The following is a 21,136-nucleotide window of genomic DNA, read 5'->3' as shown; positions in this document are numbered from 1 at the left end:
TACAAATAATTCAATAATTATTTAAATGCATGGGTTAATCATTTTATTTAAGTGAGAAAATCACAAATATTGAAATGGCATCATAAAAATGTTGCTGTGGCTTGCCTTAGTGCAGATGAGGTTCACAAGCCTCCTGGTGATCCTCAAGACAAGCCTCACCTTCTGGAAATAATTTTAAACACAAAAAGAAAATATCAAGAACACTTCTGAAATTCACCAGAAATTATAAACAGCTTAGAAAAATCTCATCTTTGGTGAGCTGTTAGATTTCCTTTCAAAGAACACAATGCAAAAAGAATCATCTCATTTGGACTTATGGTTAAAAAGTTAAAATTGTTTGAAGCTCTCTGGAATATAAATGAATTTGAATAAAAAGAAACAGCTGGGGGGTGACGTCGAAGGCGTAAAGCCCAGGGGCACCACCACTCGTACCGCTTTGTGCGTGTACTGAGTGGCTGACTAGCGGGCCTCGCTAGTCAGATGGGGGAAGAGGGAGAGAGAAACAGAGAGGGCCGCGGCTTTGCCGGAGCTCTCGCCGGCGACGAGGGCTCCTTGGCCCAAACGAGAGGGAGGGATTGAGAGAGGGGACGATGGCGCACCTGCCCGTACCCGTAGCGTGGCTAGGGGTGGTCGGACGGCGTCGGAAACTAGCTCGCAAGCGGAGGCAGAACATGGAGGTCGCCGGAGTTGAGGAAGACGGCGAGCAGAGGTCACTCCAGAGGCTCCAAGTGGGCGAGATGGCCTCACCGGAGAGAGGCGGAGGCCTTGGAGGGGTCGCCCTGTCCACTGCGCCCGGCAGCGAGCGGCGTTAGTGAGAGGGGGAGAAGGCGACAGAGGTCACGCGGCCACTGTGGGCGAGCGGAGACGAGCACGGGATCAAGGGGATGGCGACGAGCACAGTGCGCTCCGCACTGTTGGGCTGGCCGGACCTTGCCCATGCTCGCTGCGGCGAGCTCCGGCGTCGGCGAGTGCCAGGGAGGAGTTAAGGACGTCGAGACGATGATGGTGGCGAGGTTTGGCATGGTTGGGCAGGCAGGGGAAGCGAGCACGCTCGAACAGAGCGCTCGGCGTCACCCAGAGCGCGTCGACACGCATGCCTGGCATCATGGACACGCGTGGTCACCGCGCAAACTCTCTCGTCAGGCCAGCCTTCGTCCAAAAATCATGTCTGGCATGTTGTTCGTGGTAGTTTTGAAGTTTACCACGGTTTGGTTTGGATCCAGGTGCAGTAGAGAAGATTTTACAAGCCAGGTAAGTTTCTGGTCAGTAACTTTGTGATGTTACTGTGGTCAAATGGCTGGGTGTTTGGGGCTGTGCTTTGGAGGCTAGTTATAAGTTACTAAGGTAAAGACGCACAAGAAAGTTCAGGTCAAATGGAGCAAGTAAAATGGTAGTTGCTGTAGAAACCACCATTTTTGTCCAGAACAGAAAAGATTTTCTGTAGCAAAAATATTCCAAAAAGTGATGAAATATTTTTGCCTAGGGAGGTGCCCTAGTGCCCCTAGAATATTTGTGAATTATCTTAGAATTTTCTGATCCATAAAAATTAGGGTTGCCTTGAAGCAAACAGATCTGGCTTAGGGTTTTTGAGAGAAAATGAATATTTTTCATTTAAGAAAAATATTCCAAAGGTTATTTTGTGGTGGATCAGAAGTGAAGTGATGGTTTGGGAGAGAAGTGAACACTTGGGTGAAAGCCAAGGATGCCCAAGTGTTTAAGTCCAAATGAAAAGATTCAGAAATTCCAAGTTTCAAAAACTTTCAAATGAAATTTCAAGCAAATAAGAAAGGGCAAAAACCAGGCTGTCACAAACCTCCCCCACTTAGAATGAATCTTGTCCTCGAGATTCGGTTGCTTGGGAAAACCACTCTGGATACTGACTCTTAAGGAACTCTTCCTGCTCCCAAGTTGCTTCTGACTCGGTGTGATGCTCCCACTGAACCTTGAAATTTTTTCTGATTTTGCTGCGAGTGACCCTTTCCACTTGATCCAAAATTTTGGACGGTCTTTCTTCATAAGTTAAATCCTTTGCCAATTCTATCTCAGCCATTGCAGTCCTTTTCTCAGGCGGGGATATGCATCGTCTCAATTGCGAAACATGGAACACATTGTGTATTTCTGACAACTCCGGGGGTAGTTCCAGTTGGTATGCAACCGTACCCACTCGAGACATAATTGAGAATGGACCAATGAATCTGGGTGCCAGCTTTCCACAAGTCTGAAATCGCTTAACTCCTTTCATATGAGTGACTCGGAGGTACACATGTTCTCCGGGTTCAAAACTGACCTGCCGGTGCTTTGCATCATAACTCTTCTGACAGGATTTGGCCAATTGCAGTCGGTCTCTGATTTCCCTGACTTGTTTCTCGGCTTCCTTCATGAGATCGGTTCCGAAGATATGGCTATCTCCAGCTTGAGACCAATTTAGAGGAGTGCGGCACTTACGACCATATAGAGCTTCATAGGGTGACATCTTTAGACTGGTCTGGAAACTGTTGTTATACGAGAACTCGGCGTATGGCAAGCAATCTTCCCAGTTCGCCCCGTTGGCTAGCACACAGGCTCGCAACATATCTTCAAGTATTTGATTTACTCACTCTGTCTGACCGTCCGTCTGGGGGTGATAAGCAGTACTATATTTTAGTGTTGTCCCCAAGGCTTGATGGAGGCGGGACCAGAAAGCGGAGGTAAACAAAGAACCTCGGTCGAAAGTGATAGTCCGGGGTACCCCATGCAGACTGACGATTCTGGATACATACAGTTGCGCCAGTTCATTTGCTCTGTATCTGGTACTGCCTGGGATGAAATGAGCAACCTTGGTTAGGGTGTCCACTATAACCCAGATTGCGTCTTTGCCTCGCTGAGTCCTAGGCAATCCGGTGATGAAGTCCATGCAAACATCATTCCATTTCCATTGTGAAACTGGCAGTGGTTGGAGAAGTCCGGTTGGCTTCTGATGCTCTGCTTTCACCTTGTTGCATATGTCGCAACAAGCTACAAAATAGGCAATGTCTTTCTTCATCCAATCCACCAGAATATTTGTTTAAGGTCTTCATACATTTTCGTACTTCCCGGATGAATGGAATACGAGGATTCGTGTGCTTCTGACAAGATTTTCCTCTTCAAGTTCGGTTGATTTGGTACACAAATTCGTCCACGGAATCAGAGGGTACCGAAGTTGTCCTTGAAGAAATCTGGGGGCTGCCTTGCATGTTTTTGTAGCTTGGCGTCATCTGGCTGGGCATTTCGGATTTCCATCTCAAGTGTGGGGGTAACTTCCAAAATATTAGTGAGGCCAGCATCCACGATGACCAAGTTGAGCTGAGCGATCTCCTCCTGAAGTTCGGTAGGAAATGATTTTAACATGACATTTAAGCTGACGGGCTTTCGACTAAGCACATCGGCAACGACGTTGGCCTTGCCTGGATGGTAATTTATTCCAAGGTCATAATCCTTGACCAACTCTAACCATCTTCGCTGACGGAGATTTAAATCTGGCTGAGTGAAGATGTACTTGAGGCTTTTGTGGTCGGTAAAAATTTGGCACCTTTTTCCAATGAGATAGTGTCGCCAAATTTTTAATGCATGACCCACTGCAGCCAATTCCAAATCATGAGTAGGATAATTTCCCTCATGTGGTCGTAGTTGTCGTGATGCATAGGCTACTACCTTGCCGTCTTGCATCAATACACAACCAATACCTTGTCTGGAGGCATCGCAGTACACGTCGAAGCTGCGATAAATGTCTGGAAGAGTCAATACGGGTGCGGTTGTCAGACGCGTCTTTAGCTCAAAAAAAACTCTTCTCACAGTCCTTGGTCCACTCAAACTTTGTATCCTTTTTGAGCAGTTCCGTCATAGGTTTAGCAATTTTGGAAAACCCTTCAATGAAACGACGATAGTATCCAGCTAATCCAAGGAAACTTCGGATCTGTGTTACAGTCGTGGGCGGTACCCAATCGAGCACATCCTTTACTTTGCTCGGGTCCACGGCTATGCCTTCGGCGGATAGTACATGCCCGAGAAACCCAACTTGCTTGAGCCAAAATTCGCACTTACTGAACTTGGCGTATAGCTGATGGTTGCGAAGCCGTTGTAGCACTGCCCGGAGGTGATCCTTATGCTCTTCTTCACTCTTGGAGTAAATGAGGATGTCGTCGATAAAGACTACCACAAATTTGTCGAGGAAGTCCATGAACACCTTGTTCATCATATGCATGAAGAAGGCAGGGGCATTGGTGAGACCAAAGGACATCACAGTATATTCGTAAAGACCGTATCGTGTAGTGAATGCGGTCTTAGGAATATCTTCCCTTTTAATCTTGAGCTGATGATACCCGGTCCGTAAATCGATTTTTGAGAATACTTTAGCCCCACTGAGCTGATCGAACAGATCATCTATCCTTGGCAGTGGGTATTTATTTTTGATTGTGACCTCATTCAGCTGGCGATAATCTATGCACATACGGAGACTGCCATCCTTTTTACCCACGAAGATTGCAGGTGACCCCCACGGTGAAGAGCTGGGACGAATATAACCTTTCCGGAGTAATTCGTCAAGCTGTTTCTTTAGTTCCACTAATTCTGATGAGGGCATCTGGTAATACTTCTTGTATAATGGTGCGGTTCCGGGCACAAGATCTATGGCAAATTCCAGTTCCCGATCTGGTGGCATGCCTGGCAGTTCTTCTGGAAACACATGAGGGTACTCACTGACCACAGGAATAAATTCCAATTCGACCACAGCAGTGCACACTAGTTCTGGCTTGGGTATATGCTTGCGAGCATAGAATTTGGTGAGCTGCCCATTCAGACTGGTTAAATTGACTTCTCGGGTTGCGTAGTTTATACAAACTTGATATTTGGTCAGCCAATTCATTCCCAATATAATATCCAACTGTTCAGACTCAATGATTATCAGAGATGTTGGAAAGTGGACCCCGTTGATATTGATCTCCAGATCACGGCAGACTAGATTGCTCTTGATTATAGATCCCGGGGTTTTACCAGCATATTTTTGCCCAAAATTGTGCAAGGAAAATTGTTTTGGGCGGCAAAACTCCAAGAAATAAAAGAATGGGAAGCCCCAGAGTCAAATAAAATTACTTTAGGTATGTCATTAACAGAAAACATACCAATGACGACTTCTGGCTTCTCTTGGGATTCATCGGCGGAGATATGATTCACGTGCCCAGTGAAGTTTTGCTGGGTTGGCCCTGACTCCATAAAGTTGACTTGTGGCCTGCTCAGCGCATTCATCATGTGGTTCTTGGGGCACTGTTTGGCATAATGTCCGGGCTGCCCACAAGTGAAACAAGAATTATTGCGCTGCCGCTCCTCATGCATTGGATTGGCCCCAACATTCTTGACTTGAGTGGTGGTCTTGTTAACATTCTGCTGCCAATTTGGCCGGTATTCCACCTGAGTCTGCTGCCAGGTACAAGCCTTTTGCATAGGTTGCCCACCCTTCTTTGGCTCAAACTTGCGCTTGTTGTCGTTAACAGGCCTATTATCTGATATAAGCTTGTGTTCCCGTTCAGCAATGAATGCCTTGTCTACCAGAGTTCGGAAATCCGTGAAATCAAACATACTGAGAGCACACCGAAGTTGCGGATTGAAACCTCCAAGAAATCTGTCCATCTTCCTTTCTTCGGTGGCTACGTCATACAGAGAGTAACGGGCCAGATGATTGAATTTTTGCAGATACTCAGCCACAGATTGATTTCCTTGGACAAGCGCGAGAAATTCACGCTGCTTGGCCTTCATAACTCTAGTAGGGATGTGATATTTGCGGAACTTATCCTTGAATTTTTCCCAGGTGACTTCCTCATCAATCGGCCACATGGCTTTTGTATTTTCCCACCATATGGCAGCTGCGCCTTCATGGTAATGGGTTGCAAATGGGACTTTATCATTTCCTTCAGTACGGGCGATCTCAAGCTTTTTCTCCATGGTGCGCAACCAATCGTCTGCATCCAATGGGTCAACAACCTGACTGAAATTGGGTGGATTGGTCCTCTGAAAATCTGACAGCTTTGAGTGATGACCATTCTGATTTCCATTTTGTCGAACTATAGCTTGCACACTTCTCAATATTTCAATCAGATCATTGTTCCTTTTTTCTTCAAACATACGCAGAACTTGCTCGATGGAGGGAGGATCAGGCGGAGGAGGTGGTGGCTGAACATACGGCTCGGGAGAATATCCTGCCTGTCGTGCGGAACGACGAACAGGAGTTCCCTCACGAACGTTGCTACTGCCGCCTCCCCGCGTCATCCTATTGAGTATTTTTCCCAAGGCAACGAAATCGATATGAGAGACATCCAAGAATAAAATTGGGGAAAAGCCAGCAACAATTCTCGAAAAAGAGAAAAGAGCGAAGAGAATACGGCGATTAAAGTCCCATCATAATTATACATAGACTCATACATGAAAATTAAACAACCTGACTGGTTCCACTACTCTCATACATGAAGCATCATGACTCGTACAACTACATCCGTACACCATCTAGACGACTGCAAATACTCAAAGACATTACTGCTCTGCTGGTGCTGCGGTGTCCTCCCCTGAAGCGGTCTCAGATCCCGAATTGACGTGGTTAACGGAAACCTCCGGGTTAAAGGTAACACGACAACGCTGCCTCGAGGGCTCTCCCTCAGGGGCAGGGGTAGGATGAAGCATGGAGGCTGCAGGAGTAGCAAGAAGTGAGACCCACTCGGTAGGAGTACTGAGAGGTTTCACGGCCGGAACGCCTGTGCTACTCGGGGGAGTAACCGGCGAAATAGGGGAGCTAGAGCTAACTGGGACATAAGGGGTAAATCCCAGTGAGGATGGAGTAGTGGTGGATCTAGTAGTGACCAAGGTAGCGGCTAAAGCAGTACGGGCACGAGTCAGCTCTCGAGCCAGCTCGTGGCTCATCAGATAGCTAGCAGTGATATAGCGAGCAAGATGGCTAGCAACACTATCAGACTCCGAGTTAACGAGAGGAAAACGGACACGACCGTTGTCGTGCAGAGATGGGTAGTAATAGAATCCTGGGTGATGCTGCATTTGAACCTTGGTATAACAAAGCTCAACAAGGACCTCAAATGTGGCAAACTGGACAGCCTGAGAAGCGGTGGAGGCGTAACCGCTCCGAGAAGTGCGAGTGTAAGAGCCGGAATCGGAACTGGTGCGCAGAGTAACCACTGCGTGATACTCATACACTGAGTCTGCTAGACGCTCCCGGTACACACGGTAGACTGGTTCGTCTCCGTGAGGGTACAGCCGACACCACACGTTGCGGAGAAGGTGCGGTGACGTGTACGGCATCAACTGCAACTGGCACGGATACGACACCGTAGCCATCTACACTCACAACCATTAACAGGTTAGCATAAAAATAATAATCAAATGACTACAATGCAACAACCAGCTATAACTGCTACCGACACTCACATTTACTCGTGTCTAGCATCCAGTTAACACGTCGTAGTCTAGCGTGTCCTACAATCAACGCGGCTCTGATACCAACCGTTGTGGCACCCCGGCTCAGAGTGACCGGTTTACCCTGCATTGCCAGCCCAGAGATCATGTCTTCTGGCAACACACAACATATTGGTACAGAAAACAACCGCTTTATTGATGCTAGCGGAACAGAGTTCATATTACAATAGTGGTCAAGGCCAAGCGGCACACTCGGTGTGGCAGAACAATATGTACATTATTTAGTGAACATAAAGGGGCCTCGACTCGAACAACTACGTGGCTGCGGAATAACGTCGTAGCGGAAGCTCCATATCACAGGGACACTGATGTGGACACGATCTAGACTCGAACAGCGCTCCTTTCCAACGAGACATTCCTGAAATCTGGCATGACACGCCAGGTCAGTACATTGAATGTACTTGCAAGCTCACAACAAGCATAATCATAATGACAAACAATATCATGATATTTAACCAATTATTAATAATGCAACATTATATGTCAACATGCTGTGATTAGGCCCGAACGTCCCTCAGGATAGCTTACCAACTGTGATCATCTCTGGACCACAAACACACCACCATAGTGGTCTTTCTCAAGAACAACTCGTGATCCTTACGGCGATCACAACCACGACCATCATTTGGTCCCAAATACCTTGATGGCCTTTCTGCCATCCATTGACAATGCAAAGTTCATAGCTTAGTGTGCAATTTTTATTAAACGTTGACTCATGGTGGGACCTAGTACGAGGTGTCCGTGACCGTGGACTTGGCTATCGATAGATTACACACTCTGCCGAGGTAGCACACTGTACGCACACCACGGAACCCATGGCCTCGCATTCCCATTCAGGTGGACCAACGGCATTCCGACAGAACCCCTCCATTGCCACAACACTCTCCCGGCCACTCCGACCCAAATTCCCAACGGGCTGGTCCTGGGTGGCCCCGTGTCTACCAAAGACACCCCGATCACCGTCGTGGTCAAAACACTCCCACTCGGGGACTCGGTACCATAATCTCATCAACGAGCACACAAGATTATGTGTGCTTACCGGGCCAGGGTAAACACGACATAATCTTCCCTAGATGGAGGCACCGACCAGAGGCCGTGTCAATGGACCGAATCAAGGCCTTCCCACAAGGCAAATGTGGTTGCACTGGAAAGAAACTCGATTCAGCGGCACCATCACCCAGTCAACGGTATATTCAAGTTGAGTTATATTCAGGATTAACTTTAAACTAAAAATGACCGGTGTCATAGCATGCCATGAAATGCAAAACAACACATGCATCACATATTGATAAAAATGACCGACGTCATCCATATGCACACCAAGCATAAACGTCAACAACTCATATTACTCTACTTGTTCAAAATGACTCACAACTTAAGCAAAATATTTTGCAACAAGTTTTATTAATTTCCTACGCAAGAAAGTAACTCCGATAAATTTTTCATATGCTTGACCAAAAGATATCATTATCAACAACTCTTAATTTCTTTATCACTAAGTTGGGTTCAAATATTCTGTAAGACAAGTAATATGATTAAACAAGTATTTAACAGAATATTTTCTAACAAATTTTTATCAATTTAAGAATGCAAACACAAAGCTTTAAATAATTACTAACATGCATAACAAAATTATTTCTAACATCACCTCAAATAAATTTTAACTTGCTTTACCCACTTAAACTAGTTTCAACTATTCTGTAAATCAAGCATAACAACTGACCAATACTTAACAGAATACAAATAATTCAATAATTATTTAAATGCATGGGTTAATCATTTCATTTAAGTGAGAAAATCACAAATATTGAAATGGCATCATAAAAATGTTGCTGTGGCTTGCCTTAGTGCAAATGAGGTTCACAAGCCTCCTGGTGATCCTCAAGACAAGCCTCACCTTCTGAAAATAATTTTAAACACAAAAAGAAAATATCAAGAACACTTCTGAAATTCACCAGAAATTCTAAACAGCTCAGAAAAATCTCGTCTTTGGTGAGCTGTTAGATTTCCTTTCAAAGAACACAATGCAAAAAAGAATCATCTCATTTGGACTTATGGTTAAAAAGTTAAAATTGTTTGAAGCTCTCTGGAATATAAATGAATTTGAATAAAAAGAAACAGCTGGGGGTGACGTCGAAGGCGTAAAGCCCAGGGGCGCCACCACTCGTACCGCTTCACGCGTGTATTGAGTGGCTGACTAGCGGGCCCCGCTAGTCAGGTGGGGGAAGAGGGAGAGAGAAACAGAGAGGGCCGCGGCTTCACCGGAGCTCTCGCAGGCGACAAGGGCTCCTTGGCCCAAACGAGACGGAGGGATTGAGAGAGGGGACGATGGCGCACCTGCCCGTACCCGTAGCGTGGCTAGGGGTGGTCGGACGGCGTCGGAAACTAGCTCGCAAGCGGAGGCAGAACGTGGAGGTCGCCGGAGTTGAGGATGACCGCGAGCAGAGGTCACTCCAGAGGCTCCAAGTGGGCGAGATGGCCTCACCGGAGAGAGGCGGAGGCCTTGGAGGGGTCGCCCAGGCCTGGGAGGGGCTGGAGCTACCGCGGTGACCAGAGGGGATCGCCGGCGAGCTCGAGCTCAGGGACGGCGGCCCGAGGCCTGCCCGGCCGGGCTACGGCTTCGTACTCGATCGTGGGGTGTGTGTGTGAGTGCTGGATGGTGCTCGAGGAGGCTGGGGGTGGCTCTATTTATAGGCGAGCGGCGAGGGTGCTTCGGGCTCCACCGGTGGACACCTGTCCACGGCGACCGGCGACGAGCGGCGTCAGTGAGAGGGGGAGAAGGCGACGGAGGTCGCGCGGCCACTGTGGGCGAGCGGAGACGAGCACAGGATCAAGGGGATGGCGACGAGCACAATGCGCTCCGCACTGTTGGGCTGGCCGGACCTTGCCCATGCTCGCTGCGGCGAGCTCCGGCGTCGGCGAGTGCCAGGGAGGAGTTAAGGACGTCGAGACGATGATGGTGGCGGGGTTTGGCATGGTTGGGCAGGCGGGGGAAGCGAGCACGCTCGAACAGAGCGCTCGGCGTCACCCAGAGCGCGTCGACACGCATGCCTGGCATCGTGGACACGCGTGGTCACCGCGCGAGCTCTCTCCTCAGGCTAGCCTTTGTCCAAAAATCATGTCTGGCATGTTGTTCATGGTAGTTTTGAAGTTTACCATGGTTTGGTTTGGTTCCAGGTGCAGTAGAGAAGATTTTACAAGCCAGGTAAGTTTCTGGTCAGTAACTTTGTGACGTTACTGTGGTCAAATGGCTGGGAGTTTGGGGCTGTGCTTTGGAGGCTAGTTATAAGTTACTAAGGTAAAGATGCACAAGAAAGTTCAGGTCAAATGGAGCAAGTAAAATGGTAGTTGCTGTAGAAACCACCATTTTTGTCCAGAACAGAAAAGATTTTCTCTAGCAAAAATATTCCAAAAAGTGATGAAATATTTTTGCTCGGGGAGGTGCCCTAGGGTCCCTAGAATATTTGTGAATTGTCTTAGAATTTTCTGAGCCATAAAAATTAGGGTTGCCTTGAAGCAAACAGATCTGGCTTAGGGTTTTTGAGAGAAAATGAATATTTTTCATTTAAGAAAAATATTCCAAAGGTTATTTTGTGGTGGATCAGAAGTGAAGTGATGGTTTGGGAGAGAAGTGAACACTTGGGTGAAAGCCAAGGATGCCCAAGTGTTTAAGTCCAAATGAAAAGATTCAGAAACTCCAAGTTTCAAAAACTTTCAAATGAAATTTCAAGCAAATAAGAAAGGGCAAAAACCAGGCTGTCACAGCAGAGGGGCGCTCATTGCGCGGAAGGAGGCACACCGACCACGCCGGGCTTGGAGAAGGGGCACCGACCATGCGGGAGGAGGCCCGCCGCCTCGGAGGAGGTAGATAGGGGGATCCAGAGGCGAGGGTGCTGACACAGCGATGGGGCTGGAAGATCTGAGAGAGGAGGGGCGTCGCCGCGCTGGGGGTCGTTTGGTTGTCGGGGAGGGCGGCGAGTGGGCCTAGGTGGGTGGGTAAGTTCGAGAGGACCACCGCGCGATTTCGGAGGATGGCTGCGGTGCTGGCCCGATTTTGGGGAGAGTGGTCGGGGATCGAGGGGTGGGGATTAGGGAGGGGATCATGGGAGCGGTTTATTGCGCACAGGTTCGGAGAGTTCGGGACCATAGCTGGCCAAACAGGTCAGCCCAGCACGACATGGCCCGACCCATCCTAATCGTGCCTGGCACGGCCCGACCCGCTGAGGCACGATTATTATATGGGCCGTGCCGTGCCGGCCCGCGTGCTGCAGCCTGCAGCCTAGGCACGGCCCAGCTGATAATCGGGCCGGCCCAATGGCACGCCAGGTCCACTTGTCTACCTGCTATTTGGTGCACCAGGTGTTTTTAGCCTATTTTTACCTGTTGGGCCACATAGAGCGATATAAAAAATAAAAATATATAATCGGGCCATGCCATGCCGGCCCGCGTGCTCCGCCTAGCAGCCCAAGCACGGCCCAGGGAGTGCCACGTGTTGGGCCTGACCAGTTCAGCCCATGTTGTGTCGGCGTGCTCGCAGACCGGCTGGTTGGCTCGACCTATTTGGCCAGCTATATTCAGGACCATCCCCGTGCACCCTATATATAGGTGTGATGTTTTCAGAATATTATTCTGATCCTAGAATCAGAATAGTGCTACTATATATATATATATATAGACACACACATAAACACTATTCTGATCATGGGATTAGAATATTATTCTGATCAAAACATGAACTTCCTGAGTTACACGCCTGAACTTCCCTCTGTAGGAACCCGACCTTCGGGCTATCTTCGCAACCGTGTCTTCCCGCGCGAATTATTCTGGTTAGTCATGTTCTATATGATGTAAGCGGAATCTAGAAACAGTATTAGCAACTAAATTCCCGTATTAAATAGGAATCTCGCTCGTTGGCAGATTTTGCTCTCGGGACGTCATGAAATTGCGTTTTTTTGCAATTTTACTGCCTGAGTTGTTCGACCTGAACTTCCCCATGTGCTAGGTTGAACTTCTGCCAACATTACTCAAATGGGGCTTGCGATATACCGTTGGAAAGCTATGGACACTAGTATCATAACCCAAGTTAAGTTTTTGGCAAAATGTAAGCGGTTTAAGAGCAGTTTTGAAAACGGTTTTTTCTTCATACAAAAAATGTGAATTGTATTTTTGATCGCATTTCTAAACCGTTTATCGAAATCAGGCAAATAATATGGCGTTGGAAAGCTTCTGCAAAACCGCTCCTTTCGCATGTTGAAATTTTTCTCTAATTCCCTATGCTTAAAGAGTAATTTGGAAAATCGTAAAATTTCACAAACCGAACAACCAAGTTCGTATTTTCAATGCCATTTCTAAATGGCTAATCCAATTGAGGCAAATGATATGGCATTGGAAAGCTTATGAAAATGCGCTACTTTTCATGTTGAAAGTTTTTTCTAGTTTTGAACGATTTAAGAGTAATTTCGAAAACGGTACAAGTTCCACTGAGTTCGTATTTTCCATATATTTTTTAACCGTGCGTCCGAATGCAGCAAATGATATGGCGTTGGAAAGCTTGCACAAATGTGAAACTTTTTGGTATATATTGTTTCTCCCAATTCGTTACGGTTTTACGTCAATTTATAAAATGGCTAAAAACGTATTTTCGCAAATAATATACCGTTGAAAAGCTACAAAAATGCAAAACTTTTTCATGTTGATGGTTTTCTGTGATTCCTATCCGTTTTCAAGTAATTTCGAAAATAGCAAGATCATTCGTTCTGCCTTTGAAACAGATTCTTCGAAAATGCACCGCGTGAAGACCTTGAACTTCTCGGCATGTCTACTTGAACTTCACTCTGTTTTTCACGTGCATTTTTTTCTCGTAGCTCTCCATCCACTCACAAGAATTGAGCAAATAATATACCGATGGAAAGCTGTTGTAAACACACAAATTTCCCGTGTTGATCATTTTTTTCATACTCGCGACGATTTTAAAAGTTTTTCATGCGAAATTCATTCAGTGCAGTAGTTGAACTTCTTGTTGTTTTCACGTTGAACTTCTGTGACGTATTTTCGTTTGTAATTTTCTAATCCATCCGTGAGTGTTGCACAAATGATATTCCTTTTGTAGAAACCTCTCTCACAGTATTTTTTTTTAATTTCTCCGACCAAGGACTTGAACTTATAAAAACTAAAGTTTTAGTCTTTGCCTTTTTATTCTTTTTTATTACAAAATACACACCCGTACGTGAACTTCTAGCAGTTATCAATCTGAACTTCTCTCGGTTACGTGAAAATATCTCAGTTTTTTATGAATATTAATTTGAATTTCTTAATTCTTTTTTATGAATTTTGAAGCGCTCTATTTTTAAAAGTTGAACTTCTTGTTATTTTATTTTTGAACTTCTGGTTTCCATTCTTTAATAAGGAGGGAAATCTGAGTTTTCTATAGTCATCGAACTTCTCCATCTTTTTAATATGGACTCCTGGTTTTTTCTTAATCTTTTTTATGAAATTTTGAAGCGCTCTATTTTTAAAAGTTGAAGTTCTTGTTATTTAATTTTTGAACTTCTTATTTCCATTCTTTAATAACGAGGAACATATGAGTTTTCTATAATCATCGAACTTCTCCATCTTTTTAAATTGGACTTCCTGGTTTTATTTCTTTTAGTAACGGAAAAATCCTACTTTCTGATAGACATCGAGCCGCTCCGTTTTTAAATTTCAACTTCTAGGTTTATTTTAAGAGAGAAAATCTGTGTCATAAATTTTTCTGAGATGCTTTTGTAATAACCTTCTTTGGGTTTGTGACAAGCATTGAACCAGTTGCGCCGCACCAATGATATTAAAACTCAGATTTTACTGATGATTTTAAAAGTTTTTCATCTGAAATTCATTAGTTGTAGTAATTAAACTTCCTCATGTTTTCACGTTGAACTTCTATGACGTATTGTCGTTTGCAATTTTCTCGTCCATTCGTTAGTGTTACACAAATGATATTCCTTTTGTACAAACCTCTCTCACCATATATTTTTTAACTTTCTTCGACCAAGGACTTGAACTTACACAAATGATATTCCTGCCGTTTTGAAGTAATTAGAAAATGACGAGATCATGATTTCAGTGTTCATCACAAATGGAAATGCACTGCTTGAAGTAGTTGAACTTCTCGGGCATGTCTGTTTGAACTTTACTCTGTTTTTGACGTGCTGTTTTTTGCCCGTAACTCCCAAACCAATCGTGTTGATCATTTTTTCATACTCGCGACGGTTCAAAATATTTTTTTTAATGCGTAAAAATGTGTTTTTAACAGTATACATAACAAATTTAAACCATTTATCAGAATGTAGCATATAATATACCGTTGGAAAGCTTATGAATAGAAGCGACTTTTTCATCTACACAATTGTTAGTAATTCGTTGCCTTTTGAGAAGTATTAAAAATGGCAAAAACAACATTGTTTTTTGCTTTGTTTTAAACATGTAATTGAAGGACGGATGTCTCGCACTAGGGATCTCGAACTGCTCCGCAAGGAGCACGCCAACTTCTTGCAACAAACCTTTTAGGCTTTTACTTTTTTATTCGTTTTATTCTCATCTGAAATGCATTCTGTGTAGTAGTTGAACCTCCCGTTGTTTTCACTTTGAACTTCTACCACATATTTTTGTTCATAATTTCTCACCCGTTCATCAGAGTTGCACAAATGATATACCGTGCCGATTACTTCTCTCGCAAGAAGTTCTAAAACTTTCCTGTGCCGAGCACCTGAACTTCTTGCAACTAAATTTTTATACTTGAACTTTTTAATTCTATTTTCCCATATGAAAACACACACCATGCACTACGTGAACTTCTGGCTATTATAACTTTTAACTTCTCTCCGTTTCACTTTAGTAACGGACAAAATCTGAGTTTTTTATAGACATCGAACCGCACTAACTTTTTTATTTGAACTTCTTTGTGTATTTTTTTAGAAATGTGAAAATTGGAGTTTTGGAGTTTTGTGTATTTATTTTAGATGTACGTTTTGTGTAGTTTTTTTACTATATGTTTTTTGCATATGAACTTCTTACGTGACTTTTTAGTTGAACTCATTTTCCCATATGATTAGAGAGATAAAGTAAATGAAAATTTCTCAATTTGCTCATTGAGGGTTTTAACTTTAAAAAAGAACTTGTTTTGTTCTCTGAATATTGAAGCATTTTTTGTTTTTGAACCTCTATGGTTCAGTTTTATTAAATTTAAGACAAATAATAAAATGTTAGAGCAAGTGGCCTATCATCCGACACGAATACAAACGAGCATCGTCGGGTTTTTATATGTGAACCTCCCACCATATCCTTTTGAACTTCATGATTTCTGATCTGCTTCACGCAAACATACAAGTACACGCACAACCCTATCAAGCAAACAAAAAAATTCATGTAAAAATATGACCAAATTCACGTAAATTAAGAGAAGTCCACACAGCCATGTTACACATACACCTTAAGCGTGTTGTATCTGTAAATCTGAAACATTTTCTTTCCAAATTTGATATTTTTTTACTATAAACAGTAGGGTAAGACTTCACTTTTTTGGGTGAGCACTTGCAACTAAAAACAACTGTGTGCTGGTCCTAGAAAACTATGGTTCCTGGTAACCATAGTTTTATGGTACAAAGTGGCCACTCTACAAAAACCATAGTTTTCAAATTTCTGAGCTCAATGAATCAGCTAGAAAAGAAGAGCACAGCATCCGAACCTCCCATGGCCATGAGCAGGAGCATTGCCACACAATAGAAAATAGGACAATACCAATTATCCACCTTTTACAAATTTTTCAGTCTGGTAGTAACTAGTTCAACCAAATTGTAGGTCAAACTATTTGGTCCAGGTTCACTTTATCCACTTCTGATAAAGCTCATGCTCTAAAATCCAGCACTAAAATTTTTATGGCTTGTATACTAGATCGACCAAATAGTACAATCTCGCTCTTCTCCATCGTAAGACGACCATTTGGTGGAGTCTGCATAGTTGCATTTCTGTGTCATTTGGTTGAACTAGTAATAACTTGACCACTGTATTCTTCTTCTTCAGATGTTCACATATGATGAGCTAAACTTTTTATAACAGTAGATAAATTGAAGAAACTTATGATGACATGAACTTCTGAAGAAGAATACACAAAAAATGCAGGAGATTAAGTGGGGGCGAGGTGATGCAATGGGTGGTGATGGGTGGAGTTGTAGCTAGCTGGCTAGGCTTTCGACACTGAGGCGGTGACCGTTCGGTGGCTCCGTTGCTGAACGGCCGGAGGTAGCGGCTGCGAACTCCTTGAACTCTGCTGATGGCATCAACCAGGAGGGGGAGGAGCGGTGTGGATCCGTTTTGGGCAGCAACACATCGGGCGGTGGGTGGCCGGGGTCGGAATAGGTGTTGTAGTCCTGGGTAGGAGAGGAGGTGCCGGAGTTGGGGGTGGCGGCTGGAGGCGCGCCGGAGAGGATGTGTCGGGGCACAGGCCGAGGGGCGACGGCGGGTGGTGCCCCAGGACCCTATAGAGAGGGCGGTGGATGTTGGGGGTGAGGAACACCGACCATGAGGGGAGGAAGCTCACTGGTTGCAGCGGAGGACGCACGCCGGCCGTGGGGGGAGACGCTCGCCAGGCTTGGCGGAGGAGGCACTCCGGCCGTGGGGGAGGACGCTCGCCAGGCTTGGCGGAGGAGGCACTCCAGCCGTTGGGGAGGACGCGCGCGTCGGCGAGATCCAGGAGGGTGGTGGTGGCGGCACGATCCAAAGGGTGCTGCGGCGTTCGGTGGAGGGGATCGAGGGAGGTCGGGTGAGAATCGAGGGCAGCGGGTGGGGTGGGCGTGGGCTTTTTCTGTAATCGGTCCAGTGGATTTCTCCGGATCTCAGCAAGATGTCGTCGGGCCTATATAGAGCCCGTTGTTATCAGAATAACTATTCTAATTCTGGGATTAGAATAGTGTTACTCTCTCTCTCTCTCTCTATATATATATATATATATATATATATATATATATATTCTACCATCTAGTGGTAGTTACCCCCATCCTGTCAACCATCCGATCTCTTCCCAGGTGCGGCCTTTGATTAACGGGTCTTGTTCCAAAATAAGCCGATTTACTCCCCACCTGGTAAAAAATCAGCTGGATGGTTCTGACTTTTGTGCATGGAACGTATATAGCGGGTCGTATCCAACAACCTGGCTATTTATGTGGCCTGGATCGAGCTTTCGAAAAAACAAAGGGTAAAATATCCAATAGCACTTTCCAATTGATTCATAGCTTCATGGTACGAGAAAGTTCCCTTGCCGATCGAGATGTTGCATGGCCCGGCCATGGCGCCACGTGTGCCAGCAAACTAAGCCGCCATTATCGCTTTTCATTGGATCTCACAGCTGCTAAAGGTATCGTGTTGACACATCTGCTTGTAACAAATACACGTATGTATGTATGTTAACCTTTGATCTGTGAGATTGCAGTTTTAACTTTATGTTTGAGCTAGCTTCTGGGTTGATCGATGCCTTCTCCGCCGATGTGGACGCAACACCACCATCATCACCGTACCAGCCCCTATCTTATTGTGTCTCACAAACCGTTGTCATGCACAGATCAGTCACCCACGAACAATCCATGCACTCGGCCGCTCGGATCCCGCCAGCGTAGAGGCGCCGCCTGGATGGGAACTCATCATGATGATGGTTTGGATCGATCCATGTTGTTATCTATACATGTAATACTATGTTCTTTGATCTCACATTACATGTGCTAATTTAGTTTTCTGATATACGTAATTTGTTGATTTTAGCCTGAGATTTTCTGGGCGCCCAGGTTGTTCATGCTGCTCGACGATGCCCCGGCGGAAAGCGCCGATCGGATTTCCCTAGGCGACCTCACCTACATATGAATACAACTTCCCTTCCTTAGACCCATTTTTAAAACCAAGCCATGAAGGCCAACCTGTTCCTCTGAATGTGGAGAAGACTGCCATTGCAGCAAGACACGTGAATCTAGAGATTGAAATCTAGTTGTTGTAGAACAATCAGATCTAGAGGAGTATGTAATGGCCATGTACTCTCGTTCGCATGCTCTGACACCGTCGGCAGTATGGTGGGAGCTACCGACGCTTTCCTTGGAGAACTTCTGGATGAGGACGAATATACTTTGGCGTCCGCTCAAGATGCATTGACACAAACTGATGCATGTTGTTTCCTGGAATCAATGGATGACATAATAGATGCATCATGTATGTATCACGATCATGTATTACCGAACGCACCAGCTTGAAATATAAACAAAGTCTGTCAGCAATAATATTCTCTCCATATACTATTCAGTATAGCATGAATATACTTCATACTCTCTTTCAGAAAATATTATATTCAACACGGTATAAACCAAAAATAAAGTAATCCATACTCTCCCACGTCAGCATATTTTACATCTACCACTGAATGCTTTTTGAAGTATATAATTGTTCATGTTCTCTGTAAGCATATACTGACATACAACATACAACACTTTCTAGTGATCTAAACGATCTTATATTTCTTTACAGAGAATACACCATACAAGATACACCATGTACTACCTTGCCTATTAGACTCCATACTATTCCTGAAAGAATATTATACTTCATACTACCTTTTGTCATACTCTTTTGTTCTATTAATACTCTTTTCTTTCACTATACATACTACATACTACTTTTTTTGCTAGGAACATACTACATACTACATGTGCATCCACCATAAGGTGCTTGAGAAATTAGATGGAAATCACCCACATATACTAATATATAATTAAATAGAGTCTTGTTTAATTCCATTGGCATAATCCTTCTCTTGATACTCATGCCGGTTAGTACACCCTTTACATGGCATGCCTCCATCTACTTTGTAGGACGTAATATACTCTTCATACTCTACACGAATCTGGAGTATATATTCTTTGATTATTTTGGAGTATATAGTACGTATAATACCATTAGGGGGAAATTCTACTCGAAAATACTCCATTCCCTATAGAGTATACCACACACTCCATACTATTTTTCTATATACTCCATACTATTTTTTTATATACTCCATACTACATGTTTTATGTATATATACCCCATAGAACATTCTGTGCAAAAATACCCTGAAAATTGTCTCCCTTGTTAATGGAATACCTCCCTTCTTATGAGTGTTCTACCTTTTATAATTGGTGCGCCCAGACACATGCTCCATAGAATGTTTATTAGAGATTAAAATAAATATGTGTCATCCAGAAAAAATTGCATGCTTCTGATTCTTATTGAAAAATGTGCATACTACATACTCGTTTCCATATAAGGGTACGTGTATGGAATTTGTATAACATGAATTATTTCTTTTGGAGAATGTAGTATGTAGTATGTAGGTCACCGTGCCTTTCCAGGGAATAAGGAGTGGATGTAGGATGCACTTATCCATTCAGCGTGATGCGTATGCATGTAGGCAGGAAGGTAGCAGGTCGTTATAGGTCGTTACGAACAATGAATTATTTAATTACTAATTGGAAAATCTGGTTAGTTGAGTGCTAATGGATCCTTTCCGATCCGCTAACCCATCTGGCTTGCATAAACTTAGGAGACACGTGGCAGTCAAATAAGTAGGAGGTAACTACAACTGCTTGTAGATAAAATTTATCCTATATATATATAACTTCCCCTTTCGCTTCCCGACAAAGGTGGACTGTGTGCTGACCCACAAATGTGTGCTTGTGGCGCGAGAAAGGGTCAGACCACATATGAACCACATGCGGGTGGCCCTACTATATGTATGAAAAGGGTGTGGTGTGTGATATTTAACTACCATTCATAACTTTTGATGTGGCACATGTGCCTCGCAAATTAACCAGACTTCCCCGACCCCACGGAGGTTGTAGGTAGCGCGAAGTAGCCCCCCACACACGTCGGGGGAGGGCATCTCACCAAGAGGTACTGTAACACAGACCAAGCAGAATCCAACTTGGTCGTAGAACCTCTCCCCGCTCGTTGTTGGTCAAAGTGATGGACGTCCACACGGCCCCGCAAAATGGGCTAGCTTATCGCCGATAACCTCGAGAGGGAGTATTGTATGAAGACAAACCCACTATGTGCACGTGGCCCAAGTATGTATATGGAAGTGGTGTGTGTGGTGTTTGAATAACCAATGCGCAAATTTGATGTGGTACCATGCTTTGGAACCGTAAAATCCCCACACCGAGCGAGGATTCACGACGCGTAGCATGCACTCAAACTTAATTAGGCTTGGAATGGGACGACCTACTATACGGTAACTCGAATCAAAGAATAAGAATATATCCACCCTGGTAACCTTTCTCGTCATTGGTCGAAATGATGGGTGTCCACGCGGGCCCACGAATATATATAGGCTTGCCGCCCATAACCAAGCGAGTGAGAGTGTTTCCAAAGACAACCATTATTGCATGCGTGTGTCCCGAACATATTGATGGAGGTGTGTGATGCATGCATATGTGTTGAATACCCGACCCAATGCACAACATTGACATGGTGCATGTGTTGAAAATCGCAGAGGTCCCCACACAGAGCAAGAGATCGTTCATGACGTGTCGTGTGCTCCCCCCTTCGATCTAGTGTGATGGATTCATGTGTACAGATGTGCTATTATATATATATATAG

At 44.6% G+C, this 21,136-nt stretch overlaps 1 long non-coding RNA gene across 1 annotated transcript; it reads right to left on the bottom strand.

Moving 5' to 3' along the window:
• Positions 1–15,035: 15,035 nt before the first annotated feature.
• On the bottom strand, positions 15,036–17,304 carry LOC120962883 (uncharacterized). The gene is made up of 2 exons (XR_005754140.3): positions 17,063–17,304; positions 15,036–15,866 (listed from the first exon to the last, which is right to left on the bottom strand). It is a non-coding gene; the product is annotated as an uncharacterized lncRNA (long non-coding RNA).
• Between the last annotated feature and the right edge of the window lie 3,832 nt (positions 17,305–21,136).

The sequence above is a fragment of the Aegilops tauschii genome, chromosome 4 (genome assembly GCF_002575655.3).
Source record: "Aegilops tauschii subsp. strangulata cultivar AL8/78 chromosome 4, Aet v6.0, whole genome shotgun sequence".
Taxonomy (NCBI): Eukaryota; Viridiplantae; Streptophyta; class Magnoliopsida; order Poales; family Poaceae; genus Aegilops; species Aegilops tauschii.
Note: the sequence above shows the minus strand (reverse complement) of the source record. Positions and strands in the feature narration are given on the sequence as shown.